Below are 13,374 nucleotides of genomic sequence, written 5' to 3'. Positions count from 1 at the left end.
ATTTATAAGATTTTAGGACATTTATAGGATGTTAGGATGTTTCTAAGATGTTAGGAAATCAAGGGCTTAGCTAGGACTTCTGTCAGGGGTTTGTGGGGAATCCTGATAAACAAGTTATATTTTGATGCTGTTTTTTGCACTCTGGCACCTTATGGATACTAAAAATATGTGAATCACTTATTATTATTAATATTATTATTATTTTTATTATTAAATGCAAAATGGTTGGGGGCCACCTGGCACCGTGTCAGGAGGATCTGGTTTGCAGGCCATAATTTAAATGCCACCCTCTGTCTCTTTCTCTGTCTTTCTCTCTCTGTGTCTGTCTGTCTCTCTCTCTGTGTGTCTCTCTCTCTGAGATACAGACAGCATGTTCAACACAAGTGCAGTTTTCTTCAGATTTCAGAGGACAGCTGTCAGGGAGTAATAAAAGGTTCATGCACTCTGCAGCTGGTGCAGTAAGAAGGATGTGTGGGGTGGTGTTGGTATGGAGGGGGCATTTTAAAGTGCAAGGATGCATTTGAAATGTTTTCCCAGTGTATTTTTTACATTTCTCCTCCCAGGCTTTCCTGCTTTTGCTGTTCAGTGTTATGTGCTGCATTTATCCGTTTATTAGCCTACATGGACTTGAAACGCATCATTTTCCACATCATTACCGCCTTAGAAAACATTTTTTATTTAAAATTAACATTCAAATTGCAGTAGTAAAGCAGATAATTCAAATAGAGCTATGATAGTGACTCATTTTATGTTTGATTTACTGAATCTTTGACTCTGTGAATTGAATGCAGACAGAAAAAAAATAAAACATTTACACAAAACACACGTTTTAAGGCTTGGTTCTTATTGGATGTCTTTTTGGGGGCTCTGGGAAGCGCAGTTTTTTCTCATCCTGCACCAGCTGTGTCAAGTCAGCCACACATCTCTACCGGACATGTGGCAAGTTTACTTTCAAAATAAAAGTATCAACATTAGACACAAGTGTAATGTAGGTCTACACGTGTGATTCCTACCATCAAACTGAATATTTTATTAGATCATAGTTTTCGATGGCTATTAGTAGGAACTACATGCTTTACACAATGTCTTCCTAACAGACATTAAAGAAATAATAAGATTTATTAGTAGAAGCCTTCAACTGCTTTTAGGCTGAAAGGTACTGCATAGGATCAAAAAAAAAAAAAGAAAAAAGTGGTGGGTATAATAATTTCTTTTAAAAAAACAACAACAACAACAACAACATGGCACATCAAAAGACGTTTCCCAAATACTGCAAAAAATAAGTCGATTTAGAAAATAATTTATTAAAAATTGGGGAAAAATGTCCAAAAAACTGTATTTATAATTATCATAATAATATATTTAAAATATAATTTGTTGCTGAATTATTATTTTTTATAAAGCTTATTTTAATGTCATTTACTTGTTTATTTATTTTTTTAAAAATTTGTATGGACCTCTTACCACACCCTAGCCAGCTAATCTGATTCTGTGTGTAAAGGAGACATATTTTTTATTACTGTAGCTGAACTACTTAAGTATGTTTTATTCTATTTATTTGTAGCTATTATTTTGTCATTTTATTGATTGATTGATTTTTAAACAGTTTTCTCATTTATTTCATTGTCCTTATAATCATTTTGCCTAATTGTACTCCTATTTGTTTCTGTATTTAAAAAAAAAATGTTTGTCAATTGTTAAATGTTGAAAAAAAATGTGTGAAACCAATAAAAAAAGTGTCAGCACAAGAGAAGACTTCTGCTGAGTTAAGAAGATAATGATGAAGATCAAGTGAATCCCAGTGTCGTGTGGTGTTTTAGCAATGGAGAAAAACGCAATAAAAAACGCAATAAAAACGCAAAAGCAAATAAAGTTTTATTCTGGAAAATGACTAACCGGATGTGCCCTCTGCGTGCTGCTGTCGCACTTGACGCCAGTCTACAACACGGGGGGCGGCAGACACACGGCGGCTGTCATGTGAGGAACAAGTCTCTGCAGAGGACCACAGCGCCGACATTCATGTTTTAACCCACCTGTGAGGACACTTTTGGACTTCCACTGAGGACACACTGTGGATAAAAGCCGGGGGGGACTGCTGCTTGTTTCTCATGGACTCGGCGTGAGCAGCTGACAGCCGCACTTCTCTGAGAGCGTGAGTGAACGACTGAGCTTATCAGGAATGCTGAAATGGTTCATATCTGACACATTCAGCTCACACACTCACGGAAATCATGTTTTCTCAGTGTTGCGTGTGTGCAGTGTTTGTGTGAAGCTGCTGTGTTGGGGATGCAGCTGCTGGTGAATAATTTATCCCGGGCTGTAACTTAATAGACGGTGCAACAGGTGACGTGTGGAGGCCCCAAACAAAAGCTGCAGTGGTCAGCTGCAAAATCAGTTTAAGTCTGTGATGAGAATTAGATATTAATCTTGATTTTAACTGCACTGAACAGTGCTGTGCAAACGCCTTAGACCACCATTGATTTGTATTTACTTCTCAGTTTTATTAGCCCTTTGAAACCTGAGAAAATTGGTTTGGTTTTTTATCAAAAACATGTGGAGAAGGCAACGAGCAGCATGATATCTCATGGCCCAAACGAAAATTATCTGGGAAAAGAAAAGTCAAAATCAAACAAAATGACCATTAAAAAGTGCTAAAAATCATTAAAATTATTTTAAAAATGTATTTTATTATTTTTTCTGTAACGCCATATTGAATATATTAAATTATAATCATAAATAAAGTTTCTGGGGCATTTTCCCCTATTTAAAAAAAAATGTTTTTCTAATAGTCTATTTTTTAAAACTAATTTTTAGGTCATTTTCTTGTACTAATTTCTTGTAATTTGTGGAACATTTTGTGTGGCTCCTTGCCTTTTTACCCCATTTTTTTTTTAGAAAGAAATCTCACCAGGTTCCTCTGGTTTCAATCATATTGTCTGTCCAAGAGAGTTCAACACATGCTAAGTGGAAATAGAGGACACACTAAATACAAAGTACAGTATTTTAATTGTCTGCTTTCAGCAGTTTTTATGAACCAAATCTTTCCTTTTGTACACAATTTTATGCAATTAATGTGTTAAAATTATGTCAAAAATGAAATTCCTCCGCTACTTTATTAGTTTTATTGCAGGGAGGGCAAATGCACATTCTTTTAAATTGGTGGTTCCCAACTGGTGGGTGGTGGTCTAAAAGTGGGTCATGGGTCCATTCTGAATGGACCACAAGTGACTCCTGAGTTTGTAAAAAGCACGCTTCATTTTATAAGTACAGTGAATTTCCTGAACAGAGCTTTTATTTTGAAGTGCTGTTTCTGTTTTCTTTGTCTTGCAAGATCTTTTATTTCTTTGTGTTCTCAGACAACATACTGTTGACATTTCGGGGGAAAAAATTGAATATGCTGTCATGTATCTGATGTATGGACATTAAATTAATGACTAAGGAGAAATCTGGACCCCGTGGCTGGACAAGTTAGGAAGAACCACTCTAAATATTGAGGCAGACGTGTTTCCTGCATCCCCCCTGAAACCTACACCAATGCCTGAAAGGATATAAAACGAGAGGAGTTGCTAATGATAGGCTATCACCCCCTAATTGACGCTCTTAAGCACCACACGCTGCAACTTTATGCAGACAGAAAGACATCAAAGAGGAGATGAATTTGCAGAAAAGCCTGTTTCACAGTGGGCAGCCGCATTTGTCTGCCGACTTCAGACGTGCAATCCGAGTCTCGGATGTGGACTTGTAGTTTGATATAGTGATACAAGTATGGTGGCCCTCCTCTCGTCTTCCAGATGATTTCTGTGTGCAGCAGCAGGTGGCTTCACGTCCGCAGAGACCTGAAATCCAGTCAGGCGAGAAGGCTCGTGTCATTTCAGACTCCCGCAGTTGTTGTGGATTGATGTTTCAGTAGTGGGATAAACTTTCACTCAATTTGCACTCGAGTGATATAATGGATTAGTCTTCATTAGAACTGGATGCGTTCAAACGTAATGAGCGCTTCCCCCATTTTTACATAACGCTGCCAAGCAGCGCAGAGGTCAGCACATCAGGCCGCTGTTTGTCTTAGAGGGAAATTTTGCCGATTTTCAGCCAGCTTTGTATCAAAACCATGTGGGCAGTGTGCGCTGATGAACTGTGGTAAACTTTCCGCCATCTAACCAGTGCTTAGATCCTCTTCATCCCCCGGCAAAACTTGTTCCTAACGGTGTTATTTATGTCATTTTGAGGAGTTTTGCTGGCTCTTTGGGCTGTCGCTGGAGCTACACGTGGATGTAATAAAGAAAGTCTGGATACAGCTGTGGAGGCGGGGCCCCGCTCAGTCCGATCAGAGCTGCTCGTTGGTGCACGAAGCAAAAAAAGCTAGTTTTTCCAGGTATAGAATAGCTGCATCTACGGGCTCATGAGGCTTTCGCTTTAGAGATATTCGTGTGCCCGAGCGGATAACTTCGGCTGGTGGAGCGGCTCACTTCCAGATTAGTGCCTCGCTAGCTTGAACGGCAGTCTAAAGAAATGTAATCTTGCGGTTCTTTTAGACTTTCCAAATGTTATCAAACTGGATGATTTAAATCTAGATAGTGAAATGAGTCTTTTTGCTGGGTTTTTGACGCTCACAAAAAGATAAATAAAAGTTGCGTCAGAGCGTGGTGCACTTCCTGGGGGGTTGGAAACCACAGGTTGTACCTCAGCATTTCCGTATTGCTCACGATTGCTCTCCGCCAGCTGCCTAGGAAGTGCTGATCAAATATAAGTTACGTTACTGCACTGCCTATTTCTCACCTAAAATGTTTTCAGAAATGTATTTTAATGCCCCGTTTAGCCGTAATGGCAAAAGTTAGTTAACAGGAAGTAGGTGCCATCTTGCTTCCTGCACAGTGAAATCCGAGGCCCGAAAAACAGAGATCAAAGGGTAAAACTAAGCAGCGCTGATCAAATATAAACCGAGATTCTGTTATTTGGTTACATATTTGCCCCCTCAGTTGTTTGTAGTCTGTTTCTACTTCTCGAGCAAAAGCATCCCTTTTCTCCGTTTTCTTTGGTCTTGTAGCACCAACATGAAAAGTGTTTGTGTCTCTTTACTGCGGTGACGGTCTGGTTTTATATGATGGTTTTCTTCATATCGGTGACTTACTTCTTTAAGTCTTTAGGGGAGCCGATCATGCACTGAGTGAGGGAGTTTTTATGGCTCCATTCATACATATGGATTATGGACTTAATGTGAATAAGCATTAGGAGGCAATTGTTGCAAGTAGCTTATAGTTGCTGAATGTGAGTGTTGGTGAGAAGCAGCTTGGTCAGCGTAAAGGACTGACGGGTCAGAGGTCCAGGACTTGGACAAATCCTTGTTAAATGCTGCTTGTATACAGTTGCAGAGGAAAAAGCTTGTGTTACAGAGTTGCTGCTGTTTCTGCACTAGACTGCGTGCATTTTTAAAACTTCCCCTAACGCCAGCCTCAGGGGGAAATCAAAATATTGTTTTTTATATGATTCCAGCAGCAGGTTTTATCTGTAAAGAGTTTTTCGTGATCCGACATAATGAAAACTTTTGACTTTATTGAGAGGGTAGCCCCTTGAGGCAGCATCTCATTTTCAAGGGAGTCCACTCGACACAAATACAAAACAAAAAACAAACAAACGCCACATATACACAGATACAGACATCTCATCCACCATCTCCCAGCCACACCCCCTACCCTCAGCTGTCGTATATTAAAAAACAAATAAATCAGAATGAGATTTTCGTACTGTGACCTCGGATAGTTTCGTAACAGTTTTCAGTACACTGACTTAAAAACATGAGCAAGCTGTTTCGAGATGAGGATATAAAGGCGTCCTGAAGCTGTAGAAGGAGGTAACCGATCTCAAGAAAAGATTATTCCAGTCAGATGGCGCTTTCTTTGTATTTGGATGACGTACGTCCAACTTCTTTGAATCATCTGGGGACAAAGAAAAAGGGAAATTGCTTATCTTTAAGTGGATGTGAGGGATTACATGGAATCAAAAACTGTTTCAAACACGAGGGACACTTAAAGTGAACGCATTTGAAAATGCCAGTGAAACTGCCTTACCGTTGATGCTTCCCTTAAAGGGATATTTCACCCGACAATGAAAATGAGGTTATTTCCTATCACCGTCATGCCGATGGAAAGTCGGGTGAACTATCCCTTTAAAGTTTATATAGGCTGCTATATGATTGAAACTAATGTTCGGAGTGCTGACGGCATAGTCGGTGTTTGAGTGGTGCCACATTTTGTGTCTCATCATCTTGACTTTTGTGTTTTAATAGAAACTTTCCTGTGTTTAAAAATAATAACATAGCTCAATATTATAATAATTTTGTAAAGGATTTTTTGCGTTTTTTTTTCATTTGTGCTTTGATCCTCACTTCCTACTCACCCTCAAGATGTTAATCTGACCATTTCATGTTGCCGTTCCTTACTAATCTGCACCATGATGCCTTTGAGAGGAAAAAAACAAGCCTGTGCACAAGCTGTCACTTCCTGGAATGAGTGGTTGACTTATAAGGGGGTGTCACTGCATATATCAGCCCAGCGGGGAAAGCAGCAAGACAAAAATACACCAGGGAGCCGAGTGTCACTGTCACTAACCGACCAGCGGGCTGCTGTCAGATGAGAAAGGCAAAGTTGAGCTCTGCTACGTCAGAGGATTTTCCAAAGGTTGGGTGGAGAGCCAAAATTTGAGTGATATGATGAGTGCAATGGGTCCTTGATTATGTTGTCTGTGATGCATATCATATTTAAATACTATACTTTCGAGACAACTAGTTAACTTCCCATTTAGTGATATTTACAACGTTTTACCAGTGCTTACAGTGATCTGTTAAAGACAACTTTTGGCTGGCTTAGTGAAAAAAGTTCATTTATCGATACGGCTGCTTCACTCAGTACATTTACGTGATGTTAGAAAATTTTGAATTATTGTTTTAGTCTGACTAAAAGTGGACTTCTTAAATGCATTTCAACATGTTAGACTGAAATCATGCTAAATCACATTTCTTGAACTAAGACATACTTCCATCAATAAATCGATTCTTCCCTGGTGCTCGTATACTGGGACAAGACAGTAGTCTAAATGAGTCAATAAATAAATATTTTTAGTCGTGCTAACATACATTTACAGCACCTTCGGTGCACGTCAGAGAAGCTACAGGCTCGGGTTCAGAGCAACTGCGACCAAAGATTGGATGCTGTTTGCGGCGACCCAACCTGACCTCACGGATAACACTACTGTAGCTTGAACAGCACAGGGCCATATGTTTGCTTGTACGATTGGCTTTAATTGGTGCATGTGAGCCCTGAAATCAAACCTTAATCCTCATAGTATTAGCACCGCACATTGTAGCAGTTTGGGGCTGGATTAGTTCCACAGTTTACTACCGGTTGTGACATTAGACTATATCCCTGCACAGTAACTGGACGACACAATAATATTGAAGTGTAATGGTGTTTTAAATGAAGCAGTGAACCACTGAACATGTGCCTCAAGTCAACATCTGCAGATACACCAGCTCTGCTGTAAATCCTTCTCTATAAAGTTCAGATTTTGCTGATATTTTAATGAACAATTGTACAAAAAAATGTGCTTAACTATACATTTTAAAAGCACAGTCCTAATCAGTGGTTGCACCCTGCAATGCAATAGACTGCCCAGACTTTATGTTTGTGTAGATTAAATTTAAGACCCCATCTTATAGGGTGGGATTTGGACCCATGTGTCCTCGAGAAGTACAGGATTTTGTAGGCTTATAAGTTTTCAACCCTTGGACTGCTGGTGTGCAAGATGTTAGCCCGGCCGCTGTCCACAAGGGTCTCAGTGTTTCCAGACTGCGACTCCAACATGCAGACCCTAAACCCTTAATCTTCAATAAAAGGAGGAGCATTTCAACATAAAGCAAAATCTACTCACGGCAGATGGCAGCCAGTTAATGCAAATGATACCAATATGTTGGACCACCTACTGTATTAAAGCTGCTCAAATCTTCAATAGATGCTTATTTGGACTGAGGCCAGCGAGCAAATGCAGCTAACTATTCAGTCAAGGACCTTTTGCAATATTTTTCTGTAGTTTCCTTTCAATGCAAACAACTGATATCATTTGAAAACATGTTGTGACGCTTCTGATGTCAGCAGGACCATTTAGGCCTCGTTACTCAACCTTTCCTTTTACAGTCATATTGGTTTTATTGGTGTTTACCACATGTTTGGACACTCCCCCCATGCTTAACTACAACCTTTGTACCAAAGAATCAACACGATGCCCTTATTAGTTAAACTGTATTCAAAGAAACACACCAAGTGCTGTTAGGTAAAACCTTAAAAGGAATCTTCAATCCCAAATCAAACATCTGACGAGCTGTTAAACACGGACATTGTTATCCGGCTCCTTATATATATCTGAGATTACAAACCGCTGTTCAAACCACAACACGAGCTCCTGGAGACATCATTCCTCACCTCATGGTACGTACACGCAGTACTGTCATTGACTGTACTACAACACCAGTTAGGCTTGTTTCCTCTCAGCAGTAATGGTAGTTTTTTGGTTAGTGTTTTAGTCCCAACTTCAAAGATTAAAGATAGAATAGAATAAAAAAAAAATAGAAATACTTTATTAATCCCGTGAGAGAAATTATTTTGTTACAGCAGCAAATAAGACAGCAGCAACTAAATTAAATATTTGTTAAAAAGACAAAATAATGCAAAAATATATACAAAGGAAGGCACTTAACATAGAATAGAATAAAAATAATAATAATAATAAATGTATGTACTGAGAACAAACAAGCAAAAAATAGCAATAAAAAAGAACAAATGTGCAAATAGATGGTAAGATTCATATTTGGTCAAGAACCTGGAGACTAAATTATTTAACTATGATGTCTAGTTGTGTCATATTTTATGTAGCTTAGTAACCACATTTTATTTTTTATTGATTATTTTTCTCTCTTTCACATTAAAGTAAATATGAAAGTAAATTATTTCACAGCATATTGTTTGCAAGTGTTAGTTTGTCGGTATTGGCTTGTAAAAGGTCTGAGAAATCTCAAACACACAGTTGTTTTAAGACGCTTAGTCTACGACACCAAACACACCACAAACTCAAAAATGCAAGCTGATCACTTTCTTCATATAACTCTGCGCAAAAAAATGTGAATAAATGTATTTCCTGAAATGTCAAACTATTCCTAAACGCTTTGATTTGAGAGCAGATGTTGTCAGCACCAGATTTTTAGACTTGCTTTGACATTGCTTTTCATTTGTGTGTGAATCCAAAGTGATTTTCATGCATTTGAATTTCAGCTGTTTGGATGATTCAATTAGGCTGCTCCCTGATATTTACATGTGATAAGCCAGACAAGAGATGCAAATCTTTCTTCCTTTTTCCTCTTATGAACTGCTGGTCAGGGGACAAGCACCAGTCAGACATTCAGGATGTTTTCCGCCTTTTTCTCTCCAGATAGAGCTGATTTTTGCCGTTTAGCAGAGTGTTAAAGGGATAGTTTGTATTTTTTTTAGGTGAGGCTGTTTGAGTCAGTCAGTGTAATAAATAAAAGTAGTTGTGAGCTCACTAAAACACAGTTATGAGCTAACAGTATGTTGAAGTCACGATTGATTTTAGTGCTTTGTCAGAAGAGAACAGGTCGTAACCTTGCTGCGAACTGGAGTTCACCGGGAACAGGATATGAATCTGCTTTACCCTCTGGGAAGTTTTGTCATAAAACTCAGCTGTTTCCTCGTGGCTCTGTTTCATGCTGCCCTCATGTTCAGTATCGTTGTTATCGTGGATATCTGCAGGGCTTTGATTCTTCAATTATGCAAAGCACTTGTGGATTTTTCTACTAGAGAACTTAATATTTGGTGAGTTATGTTGTCTGAATCAGTCTGCCTAGAATTTTATACACATTTAACATTTCTGAGCTGAAAGAGCACAAATCTGTTGGTTGTCATTGGAACATTTCAACTTGAATGTCATGGATAGTTTTACTATTCACCAAAGATGTGGACTCAAGTCAGACCTGGGTCACAAATTTGATAACTTTAGACTTGAATTAGCAAAATCCAAAAAAGGCTTCTATCTCAACTCATACATAAACCCATGCAGTGATGTGATTTCACTCTGACTTAAGCCCTTTGAGTTGAAAATACTTGATAACCTCCCCAAAGTCAATTTGGGAAGAAAAATTAAAAGAGATTTTTTCAATATAAGATGCACGAGACTGGGCAGAGACCAGACAATAATGCCAGACTAAGACTGGACAATGCAAGAGATTAGAGGCAAAAATAAAAAAAAATACAGCACAATAACAATTATTATAGAAATAAATAAATGAATAAATGAATTAAGTAATTAATTAATAAATAATAATAATAATAATAATAATAATAATAATAATAATAATAATAATAATAATTATTATTATTATACACAGGATCAAGACAGAATAAAAAATATGAATTAAAACCTATTTATCGCTTTTTCTAAACATTTTAGAAAAGCATTTTTGATTTTTCTAAATTAAATATATTATTACTCCTGCAAAATTGCATCCAGTTTGGTGCAGAGCGCATTAGGACTTGATAAGGACTTGAAACCTTGGGACTTGGGACTTGACTTGAGACTTGAAACGTTTTTGTTGGTAGCATTGTTTCATTAGTTATAGTAGTTGCTGGATTTAGGCTATCTTCAGGTGTATGAGTACGAGAACTGCGATAGGAGGAAGAGGGAGAGAGATGGCGCCTGGATGAAAATGCAGCTCATTGATGACACAGACATTTTATACACCAGATGCAAATAACTCCGACCTGCCGACGCGTTTTCAGACCGGGTTGTCAGTAGAGAATCCAGACCTGTTTGCAGTGTAGTCCAGTACACAGTAACATGATGAACACACACATCATGTGCTGTGTGTAGGACATCAGGTGCCGGCGGGGGCACCAGTGATAATGATCATCATGCACTTGAATGAATATGACCACGTGAAATGTTCACACGCAAAAAAAAGTTGCATATGTGACCATTATGTTTGCAGTCTTTATAGACATTTAACTTTTTTGCTATTGAACATCAAATTTACCAGCTTCCCTGTGAATACACACACGTTCAAATGTGCATTCTTGCGTCTCCTCTCTCCACTGCGCTCCGTCAGGGAATTACAAATATGTGGCTGATGAGTATTTGCTCCCTCTTATCTGTGGGTGTGTTGCTCTCAGCCGTGGACCACTCTGATGCAACTTGTAGATATTCACGCAGAAGTTTCCTCTCCGGAAAAGGTTGTGAGCAGTTAGTCACTTTGTTTGTATGTTTTTAAATGTTTCTTTACTTTAAAAGGTTTAAAAGGTTTTATTCAGAAAAAACAGACTAATTAACAACTTGTTAGTGTAACAAAAAAAAATGTTGAAAACTTTTTGTTAAGTTACTATTAAACAATATAAGCTTTCTGTTATTTCTGGGTCGGTAATCACCATGGGTCATGGATGTTTGTTTGTGGATTCTGATACTAAAGTAATTCTCAGTATAGAGATGACTTAGATTTGTTGTTGTTATAACTGTAATCAAAACTAAGGACGATGGTAAAATACAGGATGCTGAGTGAGTCATTGGAGGAAGTCAGCCTGGCACTGCCGGGCCAGTTCGAAAATGTGAATCAGCCTTGAACCTCCGAGTTCATTTTCAGTTTTTTAAGGGGTGTTATCAACGGTCGTAGATTGGCTATGGACGCAGCAGGATAGACCTGCAACCAGTCAGATAAATGTAGACAAAGTACAGCGTACAGAGACGATTTAGCTTTTAAATGGATTTTTTTATCATGAAATTGCCAGACTAATTCTGACAGGTTATTAACATTCACTGACTAAACTGCCTCTCTACTATCTTTACTTTTATTGTATGTCTTTGTGTTACCTTAGATAACTCTTTTGTCTGTTTATATGTACCTTCGCTTGCCTTTACTTGTTCTGTTATCACAGTATTTCACAATAAAGGGAAATATATATATATATAAAATGCCTCTAGATGCAATTTGATAGACTTTAGGGCTGTACCTGATTAAGAATAATGTCAGTCCAATCAGGCTCTGCTGTTCAGTATGAATATTGGACAATTCGGTTTTTTTTCTCCATATAAAGTTTTAAAGTTTGATCGGGGCACAGCAGGGCGTTAAGTGTGACAGCGGCATTTGTGTAATATAGTGAAAAAGCTAACTTTGCTAACAACAGATTGTAAATGTACATTTTTTTGCCACTTCTAAGCAGAAGAAAGATATTATCATAGAGCCTGAAGGTGCAGGGTGTCTGCAGCTGATTGTACCAAAGAGTAGTGTGAAAGTCAAGAGCGCTCACGCTGCAGCAAAATCTGGGGACCAAAAAGTCAACAAAAAAAAACCAAAAATGACTGCTCAACTTGAACCCATTTCAGTTGAATGAGGGGTCTCTGACTGATGATTCGAATCTGCTAGATTGATTCCCGAGCTGCAGCGGTCTTCGTTATTTTCAGAAATGCCTCGACCGTGCTCCTCTTTGCTGAACTAGGTTTATGCTCGCCATAGTGTCCCCAGTGCAAGGGGTGCATAAGTCAAAAGTGACGTTGTAACGTATTTCACGTAAAGCACAAAGGCCCTGCAAGTTGTCAGTTATTATATCATACCTTCCCCATATGAGATAAATGGTTGTGATTGGCCTGCTGAGGGTCTGACTCCGGTCGGCTGTAACTCTGTTTGAACAGGAGGTGGACCAGAAACGTCTGCCAGAGCAAATAAAACGCGAGCTCACATATTCTTCTGGTTCCCAGACTATAGAGAAGGAAAGAAAATTGCTTTTTTAGTGAAATTATCCTGAAACCCTCATGTTTGGAGAGGCTTGAGTTCAGGGTTATGTGATCAGGAGACGTCCGTCTTACCTTTTTCTACACTTAGATGCCAGTTTATTAGATACGCCACAGTGGATTAACATGTATTTACATAAATATATTAATGGTTTGAAGATCCTCTGACTTCTGAAATGCACACACAGCTTGTCATGCAACCGTGGAAATTGGAGGAGTCATTATTTGAACAGATGCTTGATTTTGGCAGCTGAAATTGAATCTTACTGATTAAATTATTATTTTGTTCTCAAGCAAACATAATCAAACAACATTGTTTGATCATTTGGACGCATTTTGTGGCACTCATTGCAAACTATTTTAATTGTCAGTTTATTCGTTAGCAGATATTGTTCCTTAGTCATCTCTAAACCAAAACACTCAGGATTTAATGGGCATTTGATGTGTGCTGATCAGTCATTTGATCTTTGATGCATTAGACTTTTCTGTGGTGTGTTTGAGGCAGCAGGTCCACACTTCAGCTCTCTGACATTCCAG

At 38.4% G+C, this 13,374-nt stretch overlaps 1 protein-coding gene across 4 annotated transcripts in view; it reads left to right on the top strand.

Annotated features, from left to right (window-relative positions):
• The first annotated feature begins 1,932 nt into the window (after positions 1-1,932).
• mical2b (microtubule associated monooxygenase, calponin and LIM domain containing 2b) overlaps positions 1,933-13,374 on the top strand; it is a 63,399-nt gene continuing 51,957 nt past the window's right edge. For all 4 annotated transcript variants that reach the window (XM_042495418.2, XM_088079787.1, XM_088079786.1 and 1 more), the window contains exon 1: positions 1,933-2,152. The gene's annotated coding sequence lies outside the window, so the exon portion shown is untranslated. The remainder of the gene's footprint in view (positions 2,153-13,374) is intronic.

Source organism: Plectropomus leopardus, chromosome 7 (genome assembly GCF_026936395.1).
Source record: "Plectropomus leopardus strain MGB_pleo_1.0 chromosome 7, ASM2693639v1, whole genome shotgun sequence".
In the NCBI taxonomy this organism is placed as follows: Eukaryota; Metazoa; Chordata; class Actinopteri; order Perciformes; family Serranidae; genus Plectropomus; species Plectropomus leopardus.
The sequence above is the reverse complement of the archived record's forward strand: the minus strand, read 5'-3'. Positions and strand labels throughout refer to the sequence as shown.